A 13,935-nucleotide genomic window follows, 5' to 3' on the forward strand; every position below is an offset into this window, starting at 1 on the left:
AACACATAAGGAGAGCCCAGCTTCTGCTACAACAGAACTCCTGCATTAGTCAGTGTGTCTCTACTGATTCAGATGCAAATACGGCTATTTACAGTCATTATGACTAATCATACAAATAAGGAAAAAAGATCCCTCTAAAGTAACCAAAAAAGCCACCACTGCAATCCAATTACCATCACCATCATAAAGAATAAAAACTAAGACTTGACGCCTTAGAAACACTCTGAAGAGCAATCCAGACAATTTTGTTAATATGGTCACAGTGATGACTTCTCAAAAAAATAAAACTCTATGATTAAATTTGAACAGGGCTCAAGTATTTGAAAATCTGCCCCATCTATGCAGTGTAACTAAAAATCTGGCAAAAACACCACTTAAACCAGCTTGGTTGCTGGAGAATATCAGTAATTACTGAACTCAGCTGATTAACCTCTATTCCTGCAAGAGTAATGAGAGAGACACCTATTTGGATTGATAAGAAACACCTCAATTAAAGGTTTTCTAATTTAAGTTTTCTTTTGCAGGTCCAGTCAGATGTCTGTATTAAATCAAAGATTGAAAATGGGGAAGAAAAAAAAAAAAAAAAGCCCAAAACTTTATCCAGTTAAAAATGCCATAGTAACTTAGCGGTCGGATAGAAATCATCCATAGCAAAAATTGTTTGGCCACCAATGGTAAGACAAGAAATCTGGCAATAAATAACAGGGGGATGGATGTTCCTGACTTGTCTTAAGATACGATTGAACTCCTTTGTGGGAAGCACATCAGGCTGTTCAGCAACAGAAATGGCCCAGATCTCAGTTACAAATCCCACTTAAAAGAGCACACTTCTTGACTGTATATGAAGAGATGGTGATGGAGTGCAGTGGTTGAGAGGGAGGATAAGTAACTATTCACTGGAGCAGTTTAAGCTTTCCTCCTTTTCCTATCTGAAAACTGTTTCTCTTTAGACACAACAAAAGTGAAAAGAGGTTAAGTCTATTAATTTCAAAGGGCATGTGTGCAAAGAGATACTGAAGAACACATAACACTAACTTGTGGGCTCCACTTCATACTTATAGTCAACTATTTTTCATGAAGAATTCATGAAACACGTTGAGATTTTTCAAGTGCTTCATTTTTTGCTACAGAGTGGAAAACAATCTTTTAGTTTAATAGACTAGCTTTTCAAACACTTATGGCTGATCTGAAAATCTGCCAGTATGTTCTCTCTTAGCAGATAAGTAGATACTTTTCTTCAGTACTTATCTTCCGTATCTCTCCCCTGACCTGGTGGCATATGAAGTGGTGTGCAGAAAAATGTGAAGCTAAATGGAAAGAAAAATACTTTTGTGTCAAACCAAAGGTATTCACTGCACACCTTTCATTTTCTGAGCCTGACAAGTGAGGGTGCAATTGCTTTTCTGCTATTCCCTGTCCAGAATCTCCCCCCTGCCCTCCTGAGCTGACCACCAATGCAAATCTCACAAAACTGGTTTTCCAGTCATTTTTTGCAATGTAAAGCTGGGACTGCCAGGTATTTCCTCGGGACTGTACACAAAGCCTTTAACCTTTTTACCTCCATCAGATGCTTTTAAATTGCTTTAGAGTGTTCTTAAAATGTCTTCTGCAGCACATGTGAGAGGAAATGGGCACAATCCTGAAGAAGAAATCATGCATGATCCCACTGTTTTCTCCAGAGGGAGTTGCATACAGGACGCAGAAAGCCTATGCATCATTTACGCACTACTTAATTTCCTCAGATTTCCCTAAGATTACCTGAGACTTGAGCTGTAGGTCTTTTAATTCCCCCATCTCCTCCACTAGAGTATATTTTTCTCCAAAGTTTGGGGCTTTGTGGCAGTGAGGTCTTCAAAAGTGGAGTTAATTTCCCACGAAGAAACCAACAGCTAACAGGCTGATGTGGATGGCTACGTTTCTTTTCAATATTTGGATAAACTCTGCTTCAACTTACTTTTTAGCATTTTTACAATGTAATTATTTAGAAAACAGAACAACGTACATTAGCAGGAACACTTGAAAATAGAGATTGAGCAATAAGAACACTATAGGACTTGATTTCAAAAGAATGCATGCAGCAATTATTCCAGGCTGCACTAAATTACAAAAATTGAGAAAAGCTGTGACCTAGATATTTCTTCTCTTGAAATATTTTTCATTTCAAGTGTCTACTTTTTTTCAGGGTCCGTTTTGTAATGAAAGGAGTATTATTTTGTTGGTAAGGTTTTTATCTTTGCAAACCCGTTACACCGTATTAACAGGTTGCAGGGGATAGTTAAACACAACAGAGACATATGTAGTCCCAGCAGAGCAGACCAACAGATTTTGAAACAAAGATACCCTGCAAACCATTGGAAGTTATACAAAACAGACAGAAGAGCTATTTAAGAGAGGAAACCTGATATGGATCCAGCGCTGGAATTGAAAGGCTGAAAAGCTCAAACAGTAAAATTTGAGAATAAAATATTATCTGTGCAGGAGGGGATTAGCTATGAGCTGAAGTATATTAAAACACACTCTATGTTAAGGAAAAGTTCTGACACAACTTTTTTCATAGGAAAAATACAGTCACTTTTCATAGATTCAGTACTCAAAAAGTGGTATCATACACAACAAGTAGAAGAATAGCTCCATATATCGAGAAATGAATGGATTTTTTGGTGTAACTGAGTGCTTTAGAAAGGGAGAAAAAACTCAGACAAAATTTGGTATCCTGTCAAGAGCCTTCAAAATAGTGTGTAAAACGGAATGAAAAATACCAAACACAAGGGCGTTGTAATTGGAATAATTACTCTGATTCAGGATCCATATTGGCTGGGAAAATTATGTGGTGAGTCATATTTTTTTTTAATCTGCTCCTAAATAGTGTTTAGCAACATAGGCCTAAGTTTATCTGTGGAAGTCTTACAGAATTAATGACTGCTGACTTAATGATTTCAGTAAATTGTTATTTACTGAAACATTACTCATGTCTACACTAAAGTCAAGTACTTACCGTGTATACACAAATTGCTTTACCTGAACTGGTTTATCAGATATAATTAATAGTTCTCTTATAAGTTCTCCTGCATCCTGTTAAAACAGTTTTGCAAATCCTTAATTGCATCATCACAGGTCAAAAGCAATTTTCCCTGGGACTTTATTGCCCCTTTGAAGTATTAACTGGTAGAAACACTACTCTTCGCATCATCACACCTAGCAAGATCAAGGTCCAGCAGAAATATTGCTGTATATTTTAAATTAAGACATTCAGATGCGGGCTCTGATGGAGGCTTCAAGTCAGGCAACCAGCACCCCCTTCCCAGAGCTAGATGCTTTCTTGGCTACTGCCTCCGTGACTCAGGGCAGCCCACGCTGCAGTTACCGCACACCATGGGCACAGCAGTGATGTAGGGAGCTTCCCTGCCTGCCTCTGTGGGCAAGAGGGGAAGAATGTAGAAGAGCTAATCCCTGAAGAATTAATCCCTAAACTGGATGCACTTATTTCCTTAACAGCCTACCCCAGCCTAAGGAAGCCCTTATCAGTGACAGCAAGAGAAACTGGTTGCAAAAAGCAGATTACTGCAAGAGACATTTATGATTTACACAAAAATCCAGCCATTAAAAACACTTGTCTTTACTAGAAATCATGGGTAAGAGGAGAAAGATGCCAACGGACCAACAATGTTTCCAAGAGAAAGCATTGTCCTTGTGCCACCAGGATTACCCAGTGGTTGGAGGACATCTGCAAGTTGTTGAGCTACATGTGAATGTGACCTACCTGTGGCAAGTGGGAACCTGTTGCGATTTTCACTGGAAGAAAAAAAATAATCATCCTATAGAGCTGATTTCTCGAGATCAGAAGATCCAAGCCCTGTGCCCACAGCTCCCCCAGAGCTTGACAACTGTAGGTAGGAAATATTTTCCTACACCCTGAATAATGGCTTTACCCACTCAAAATAGATTTTCAAAGTAAATATGTCCTACATGATCTGAAAGCACTTACATTTGAAAGAGCTATTCATGTCTATTAAGTCAGACAAATGATTGAAATTTAACATTAAAAGTGCAACTCCACACCTTGTACCATTTATTGACAGGAAATTAGGAACAATTAGATCTCTGTAAAACAAGGCAAAACCATGATTGCCGAAGGTCAGACTTCAGGAAAACCCTGCAGAAAGCTCAACAGCAGAAATTCTTTACAGGTATGCTTCTTTACACTTATATCAGACATATGGTTTCAGCAACAATCAGGTAAAATGGACTAAACCAGATTTCCCCCACCAGCTGTAATAAATTCAACCCTTTCCCCCCCCGCCCGCATTATAAACAAGCAGAAATGTTGCACAGAGCAGACACTCTCATCTTTTATGGGCGTTATTGTGCTCTGGAATGCAAAGAGGACACTGGCAAAGATTGCTTGCAAGTACAGAAATGAAAGGAAGAGAATTAATTTTCTGCAACTCGCTATGTGTATTTCTTGAGTTTTAATACTTTCACATTCAGAAAGTTCACAATGAAACACCTTGTGTAAATATTGCAAGCCCCTGCCTGGAATTCTCTCAATGAGCTGCCAGCAGATAAACTTTTGCCTGTTACTTTCCGTAAATGGATAACCTTGAAAACACACCCCCAGTCAGATCTCATGATTTCTTTTTTCAAAATGGACTGAAATGCTGATTCCTAATAAGTATGTGTATGTTAGGTTAGAAATGAAGAACCATTTTCCAAAACGTCATGTCCAACTCAAACCAATTTTGAACAAAGCTTCATTAGGGTTCTAAGGGTTTGAAGTTTTTATACACATACACATACACAAAGTACATTAGAAAAACAGATAGATGGATAGATAGATAGACAGATGATAGAGAGACAGAGGGTTTTTTTCTTCTAACTTCCAGTTCTGGCTAGCACTAGAGCCAAACATGCCAAAACACAGCAAAGAGGACTATTCTCTTGATACTCCCAGCTGTGGCCAGAAGAAATTGTGCCTGAAATCGCGTGAGAAAATTTCAAGACAAATGAGCTTTGGCTAGCTCAGCTGTGAACGTTTGGATGCTTATTTAAAGTGAAGTGACCCCAAACTGCAAAGCACTGGATGTTCACTCATCACTAATTTCTAATAGTCACTCCGAGACAGGGTGAAACAGCCAAGAAAGGGTTATGTGCGCCTTGCTTGCACAGAGGATTTAAGAGGTGAGGGAGGAAAGGAGAAGTCTCTGGGGTTTGTAGGCCATGTTGGTTGGAGAAATGGTTTTTCTTCGGTGTTATGCAGGAGTTTTGATGTTTGAACAATACCCTACGCCCAAAGGCAGAGTGATGGCAGCCATCAGGGTGGCATGGTGTCCTTGTAGGTAAGTCAACGGCCTTGCCGCGGTCTGGCCCTGCATTTTCCTCTGTGCACAGAGAAAGGGACATTTGTGGAGGAGGAGGTGGAAAAGGCATCCCTCCATCTCCTACAGAATAGATAGGACAATCCCACTCCCTCTCCTCTGCCACCCCCTTGCCCCTGAGGCGCTTCCTCTGCTATATGTTGGGCCACCTCCATGCAGCCTTGAGTGAGGCTGAAGGGGTAGAGACAAACATTGCGTGATTCCCTTGGAAAAGCTTATTTTGGGGGGCTGGGGGCGATGAAGGGTGAGTGCAATGGAGGAGGATAAGGCGAATTTGTGGTCTGGGAAGTCAGGGAGCCTTTTCTGTCGCTGGTCCCTCAAACGAGTGCAGCTGAGATGAGTATGTGCTTTTACAAGCAATTATTTTAAAGTGTGCCCAGAGGATGCAATAGTCAGGCTTTATTGGATATGTAATACACACTGTGACAGTATACGGTGCTATTGCAGGCCAAAATTACAATTCTGGGACCTTGCAGCCTGCAGCTGCTCAGTAAAACAAAGGAAATCCCACCGAAAGAAAAAAGGGAGGGGAGTTAATATGCTTTTAAGCAAAATCCAAAACACAGATTATATGACTTCCCTCATTTCAGGGCTTCTCTGTGCCTTTAGGAGCAGCTGGAGGAAATAAGAAAGAGCATCTTCCCTAGAGCTTTCCCTACTGAGGGCTGGGGACAGCCAGGAGGGGGGCACAGCCACCACAGGCACACCTCACGTTTGCACATCTCATGTCCAGGAGGGGCACTGGCATCGGAGGGGCCAGAGCTGGTGGTGGTCCTTGCACTGGTAATGTCAGGACTGTGACATCCCTGTTGGTTCCTCAGAGCAGATCTCCAGGAGCATCAATGCCACGGTTCAGTCCCACATGTTCATTACCATGTCATTTGCCAGGGAGCCAGAGGAGAAGTATCCAGCAGGTGAAATGTCTGCCTAACTGGAAGCAATGAAGATCATCTTTTGGGAGAGGCTTGCAGCTAGTCCTGGAAGTTGACTAGAGCAGGACAGTGGTTTGGGAACAGAGGCAGCCAAGGAAACAGGCTGTGGGAGATCTGTCCCACCACAGGAACCACATCACAGATTTTCTCTTTCATGGTGCTTATTATGCCATTGACCCTAACCTGTTTAGTAAGTGACATATTGTTCTGCACTCTAAATCATTTCCCATGAATAACTTTTTTGTCAGTTTGTTTTCTTCTCTAAAAGTTATTTTGGTTTGGGGAAACTTTGTTGTTGTATTCCAGAAATCAGGCTAAGAGTTTCCCTTCTAGAACACAGCGTGTGCAGATGTTGGCAGGACAACCTCAAGACAAATTAGGATCTGACGAAGTACTCTTGCAACCAGACCGAGCGACACAATGGGCAAGTAGAATATATGATACAGATCTCAGACAAGGCACGCAAAATATAAGAAGAACAGTGAAGCACAGAAAGGGGGTGGCTAGGTGTTCTTGAATGCTCTGGGCAGGGGCAGCAGCTCCTTTGCGACTAGCATGATATGCAGCGTTAATACAGCCTCAAGAAGCCATATCATTGCTTTAATGGCAAAACTAAGTGTGGCACAGATCAGATGGAGTTTGTGCTTTATTTCATCATCGCAGTTGTGCATATCTCCAGACCGTAAGTGTTGCTCAGCTGCTGCGCCTCAACTATTCCTTACCTCGAAGCCCTTCTTGGAAATGTAAATAAATGTGCAGAAGTTTCTGAGCCATTTTCTCTGCAGCAGCAGCCAGCAGACCTCAGCTGCATTGCCCACAGCCAGCTCCACCTTACACACTTGAGAGTATTTGTAGGACAGAAGGTGATGGCGCCCGTTTGCGCAGAGCTGCTGTGGCAGAGCTGCTGCACCGCATGGGCCCACTGTGTTCACGGGAGGCAACAGACATGGAAAGGGAATTTGGGGACCAGGTGAGTTGGTTTGTCCCTGGGACCATACACTTTTCCACACCAAGCAGTATTGTGGAGGCACCATGGAAGACGTGTTAGGGTACAGCACACTGAGGCTTCGCGCAGAGCTGGAAGATGGGCTTCGTACTCTGCAGTCCAGAAAGACATCTAAGGACTAACGAAAGCAAAGGCTTTTCAGACCTGTTAACTCAGATGCTGGATGCAGAGTTAGGAAGTCTGAAGTAATGTATTAGGTCAAAAACTCCATTAACTCAAGCCGAGTAAAAACATCACCGTTAACCACTATCCAAGTTTAACACAAAACCCCTTTGGCTCCCTGGTTCTAGCAATTTTATCAACATTTGATCTCCTTTCACATCAGAGCTGGCTTCTGTCTCCAGATCATTTTGTCTAGACTCAGTGTTTACATTAGACTTACCCAGACTGGCACGGTTTGCTTGGCAACCTTTTTGCGTGCGCGTGTGTATGCTTATAGCAGCTTTGTTTACGCAGTTTCCCACTGAGTTTGTGACCAAAAATAAACACAGAATTAAATGTGAGCAATACTCAGTGGGACACTAAATGCATTTTATAGGGTTTGCCTCTGAAGCAAAGGATATTAACTGATTTTCAGACATCTACAAAGGGCCATAATCAAACCCAGATCATCAGACAAGAGCGATTGTTCGGGTGAGCTAAATTTCTTCTGCTTTTCACTATTGGAACAATTACCGAAACCTCAGTCATGTTCAATATGTAAAGTGGCAGCAAAACCCAAGCCTCAAAAAATTTTCAAGACAGCTTTTTCTGTGTATAAATACATGAGCCCAGGGCCAGCAAGAGTCAGTGAAGAGCTGCAGAGTCCCGTGGGCGTTGGATAAGAGCTGTCACGATGTTGGTAAAAGAGGTGTTTCATAGCTCATGATGGCTGGAGGTAGTTACTCCAGCTAGGAATCAGCAGTTGAAGTTCAGCTTCTTCAAATACCAAGGAAAAGGCCTTTTTTAATGAGAGGATGCATAGAGTCATGGATCTGAAAGCCAGAAAACACTGTTATAACTACCCAGCTGCCCTCCTGCAAAAGCCCTGACTGTAATATTTCCAAAGGTAATTCAGATGTGCATGTCTGAGTCACAGTGTCCTCTAGATAAACATCTGCCCTTGATTCAAAGGGCCTGCATGACTTCAGCTGGACTTCTTCCTCCGTCGTTGCTCTTTGTTTGTCCCGGGCAAGAAGAACAAAAAATTAACCATAACTATAAACCAAATATTTGGTCAATGTGACTATCCAGGTCTTGAAAAGAGGAAGCAATGTGAACATTTAGGGTATAAGCAAAACTCAGGCAGGGAGCAAAAGAGTTCATGGGAAATGGCAATGTTTGCTTTCACCCAAAAGCTCCCAAAACTTTGCATTTTGTTCTGGGTTGTTAGTATTAATCGCTCTAATCAAGTTAACTATAAAGATATTGTGTAGTCGTGGGTTCTTCTTTCTTCTAAGTGTCACTTCCTGGTCATGTTCCCATGAGACGCTGCCTGCAGTTTGGGTGTCCATTTCTTGAAAATGAGACTTCACAAGAGTACTAGTAAGAAAGTTTGTCCAGTCAGAAGGAAACAGCCTGGTGAACAGAGGTACTAGGTTTTCTGCTGCATCCGATGCTGCCTTGAATGGGTTTGCTTTCAGGAGACAGGAAAAATACAAAATATTTTTATTTACTTAGTAAAGCAGTTGTTTTTACCGGGACTGAGCTTTCTGAAATTGCACCAAATGCTTGAAAAGGTAGGGCTTGCAGCAGATCCCCATCATTTGGAAGGATTCCTGTGCTTCTCTGTAGAGTTTTTATTGATTTTCTCAGACTCATTTGTCCTTCTAGCCATCAGATCCATATGACCTCCCCGGCTGATGGCAGATCTCCAGCAAGACAGCTTGAACGGCACACACAAGTTACGTACGTACTCATGGCTGCAGAAAAGCAGCTCCTGAGCCAATGTAATGAGTACAAGACACAGCTGAGCTGATACGAAGTAATGTGTGGATGTCAATTTTCAGCCAATAGTGAAGTGTCAGGACACAATTGTTTGGCAAGCCCTTTGCCCTTTATGTGTCCCAAACGGCATGTCAATGCCTTTGTACAGCGAAGGGCTCTGGATGTTACAGGAAGCATTCCTCGTTGCTTTTCATTAGCTCCAAAAAAACTGCAAAACCCTCAGAAATTAGAAGTGAATCACAGGTCATTTCTATTGCAAAATCTCAGCGATAACCCTTGATCGTTCAAATCTTCTCTTTCACATGTAATCGCATCTTACGAGCTGTGGTGTGATGTTCCACTTATGTATATGGAGTAAGAAACGATGACTCACACCTTTTCCCAGTTGTTGTAAAGACAGCCATTCCTATATAGCACTATGATATATATCTGATTATGATGATAAGAGGTTCATGTATGTTTTAGCTCCTTGTGTAATTTCCAGCCTGTATTCTGGAAATAAAACAACTAGAAAATCCCAGCTTGTCCAGTTGGTCTTAAAATGAAGCATATTATGGGCATCAGTGGAAAAAGTACAGGCCAAGTTTGTTAGAAGTAGAAACTTACAAACCTATAAAGGAAATTCAGTGTCAAAATTAATGTGCAGACTCTGGAGAAAACCTTGCTGGTGTTAAGATACACAGAATAAGAATAACTGAATAAATTTGCTTGGATCCTCGCACAATCTTACATCTAATTAGAGCTGCCCAAGGCAGAATCTGTCAATGCAGAGATGGAAATCTCAGGCTGGGGACAGGCTGCCAACCCTCACACTGCTTGTGAGCTCACGGACTGCCTTTCCATGGCTCTACAGCATTTATTTCACAGGCATTAATTAAGATCCAAAATAAGGCTGGAAAATAATTTTTCTCCAGAATCAGATTGGAGACAGGTATAGTTGACAAGTGCTTTTGCGATGGAAACCTGATAGCTGTTACACACAGAAACCCCTTTCTATTCAGTTGACCACTAATTTGAGGGAATAGAGGGGGCTTCGGGAAAATGAGGAAAAATGGTAGATTAAGCATTATGATTCCAGGAACAGCTATTCCCAGGTTATCTATTTTAGGCTAGCTGGGCTTCCCAGGAAGCCTTGACAGAGTTTCCTAGCCGTGGTGAGCAGTCACCTTGCCTGCACAGCAAAGCACGGAGTCATTCTTGTCCCACCTAACTGCTACAACAAGCTCTTCCAGAAACCTATCTCGGGGATTTCTTACACAGATAAGCGGCAGTTTTTCTTGAGTAAGGGCCATGGCATTTGCACAATCACAATGACCTCCTGTGGCAATGAAGTCCAGGAGCTAACTATAGGATGCCTGAGGAGCTATTTCCTGGTATTATTTCACTTTCCACCAGCTGTTGTTGTATTATTTAACTCATTATTAGTTTCAAGTATGATGCAGCATCAAGCTGTTGTTCTTATTAAGGAAAAATAATTGGCTGTCTGGTCTCCACTTGGATGAAAGCTCATTTCTCTCTGGGGAGTTTTCAGCATTAGTCCATCTCCGGCAACAAAAGCTGTGATTTTAGCACCCTCCAAAACACTGGATTACAGTAAAAGTGGAAACCAGGTAGTGAAGCCAAATTCACAGTATTTCCCACGAGGAGTTCTTCATATGGATAGTCAGCAGGACGGTCACTTATGTGTACAAGAAATTCTAGTAAAATAAACACACCCTCCAAACTTCCTGGGCTCTAAATCATCCTGCTAAATTTGATTATCACTTAAGTGATTTAGAAAGCAAAATGTTCTCTGCATTATAAGAGTTTATTCACAGCATCAGCTAAAAGTGATAGACACTGCAGTAATTCAAACCAGAGGGTGGGGGAAAAAGGAGTTATGAAAACTTGGCTTAGACTGGAGACCAGAGAAGAAGTTGAAGGAAGAGCAGCATTTTTGAGGGAAAGGCGAATTGAAGGAATGAAGTTTTGAAATTCCTGTCTTTCCTGCCTCCCCAGTAAGCAGGAGAATCTAGCGTTCACTGGCTTCACGGGAAACAAAGCAGAGCTTGAAGTTTTAAGCTTCTCTGCTCCCACTGGCTGTGTCTACAGGGCTGCTTAGCCTGAGCTCCAGCTCTTATGTATACACAAAAAAGTCTCTGGCTTGCTCAAAACTTGAGTCTGCTTTGTGAAAAAGAAAAAAAAAAAAAAAAAGGCTCTCCAGAAGCACTAGGCCATGCTGGCACTCAACACCTGATCCCCTGGATGTCAGAAGGACCAAGGCTTGACTGCTGAGCGGAGAGGAGCGTCTCCTTGCTATGCTCTGTTCATGGGAAAGGCAAATAGCTGCTGCACGCCGGTTCTCACAGGCAGTGAGTTAAACCACCTGCAGATCCGCTCAGCGCCGCCCCTTCTGCTGACCTTTCTCCCTGATGCAATCTCTCTTCCAAAATATGCACATCCTGTGCCTACTGTACATGGCTAAATTATGAATGGGAATGAATTTTCCAAGCAGACGCTGACATCCCAGCTGATGAGATGACACAGCCTGTGAGCAACCATCACAACAAAGAAGTGGCAGGAAAAGATGCCATCCCTCCTGCATGGGATCTGCTGAGCCACACAGTTCTGCACCAAATCCCGCATAAGACTTCTGGAAAGCCTCAAATAATTAACAGCATGAAGTTAACCGTATGTCAAACATTTCACGGCATATATCCAAACTGTAAATGAGTATCTGTTAAAATTTTACTTGGAGAAGAAAAACAATAGAGGAAGATTTATTTTTTATTAATACTCTAACATATTTCCTTACCTATCTCCCTATACAAGAACATTTGCAGTTCAGTATCCCAGTCTGGACTCAGCACCATCCCAGTTATATCCCAATTGCCCCTCCTTAGCTTCAAATAAACTTTGAAACAAATCAGAAAAAGTGGGCAAGGCTCTCAGCATTTTATAAAGCTGGAACAGAAGTGGGAACAGAGTCATCTGTATGATTTCCTTCCATCCTGGTAAAAAATAAGAGAATGAGAGTAGACCTAGAGACGTGCCTGCCGTGCAGGAGACAGAGAAATGTTTGTGAAAGGCTGTGCAGCACTGAGCCTGTGCCTTGCTGCACTAAGATTTCCAACAGCAGCTCCAACAGCTCCAACCCAAGAGGAAGAACAAGAAACTCATGCCACAGCCTGGGAAAAAAGGTCTGTTGGATGCAAGTGTCCACCAACATTAACTAATAATCTTGAGAGAGTTGGGTCAAGGATTTCAATTACAATCCCAGGAAGTGGGTGAATTGGGGATCCTAGACCTTCATGTGCATGGGTTGCATGGGGGTCTTAGACATTCAAGAAGGGAGATTCACATTGACCCAGAACAAGACATGTGGGTCCCTTGTGCCCACCTCAGAGATTTAAGGACCTCAGATGTCGATTCGTTGGGAATTTGCGTCTTGGTCAAGAAAAGGGTTCTTGCTTTTGGAGCATTTCTTCCAAATTTTCTATTTGGGACAAGAAAATAGGCAACCTGATTAATCTGCCATCAGAAATGTCTTTATTAAGACACTCTGAAAGAGTCTGGCAGTGAACATGGATTGGTACACAGCTACCAAACCAGGACATGCCCACGTGGGCATGGTGTCTCAGAGGTTACCTGTCAGCCCTGGCATCAGCCCAGCCCTGACATCGCATTTCAACTGCTCTTCATCATGTGAACTGCAGGAACCAAAGGCTGGCACTTGCAAACGCAGCTTCGTGTCTTTTATTGTAAAGGTCTGACTCCTTTTCCTGAAGCTTTTAAGTATGGCCCTTTGAGCATAATTGAATGAGACAGAAGCAAAAATCAAGAGGCCTCTGCTTTGGAAAGAGACGTGACACTCGTTGATTGTTAACCACAAAACACGGGCCTCTTTTCTTTCTTCTTTTTTTTTTTTTCTTAGAGTTAACTTCACAGTTTTTCTTCCTTTGAAGTAGCTTGATGTTACCAGAGCCTAAGGACCCAAAATGTCCTCATCAGCATGTTGAGGCACCCTTCCTTCAGGGAGTGGAGCCACCCAGCAGCCCCTGGGATAACTCTTGCATCCTGACAGTTTGACTGTCCTCACAGCACCACCAGACAAGCCCGAGGCTCGCTCCTATAACTCCTGTCTGCCTGCCACACCACGCTGCTGCCCAGAGGCTGCAGCAGAATTTCCCTGGACCACGTGTATATAACATTTCTTGCAGGCTTACAGTGGTGCCGATGAGCTTGGTCAGCTCCATCTAGAACAACTGCAACAGTCTTTTCAGATGAAAACTGCAAAAGTCTTTGGGGGGGTTAAATTTCTCTGCAGATTAACTCATCTGTTGCCTACATGAGAACCGAGATTTGAAGTGCCTGTTGTCGATAAGTACCTACTTAATACAAATCTGTGGTTATAAGGATGAGGTAGACTGTAATGACTGCCTTTTCTCATGTCCTGCCTAACCCCAAGCACGAACCTTGTCCTGTTGTCACCTTCTGCCCAACCCAGGCATGACCCTTGTTGTCAATTAGTTTCTCTACCCGGTCCCCGGGGTGTCTCCGAGTCATGCTGAGCACCTAGAGGAAAACAACCCAACCTTGGCTTCTAGTGATGGAGAATCCTACATGTCCCATCCATAGATCAAATCTTTAAAGGTATCTTATGGTTAACTACTTTCACCATTAAAATTTTTAATTGTGTTTCTAGCCCAGATTTGTC

The sequence above is a fragment of the Ciconia boyciana genome, chromosome 7 (assembly GCF_034638445.1).
Source record: "Ciconia boyciana chromosome 7, ASM3463844v1, whole genome shotgun sequence".
Lineage (NCBI taxonomy): Eukaryota > Metazoa > Chordata > Aves > Ciconiiformes > Ciconiidae > Ciconia > Ciconia boyciana.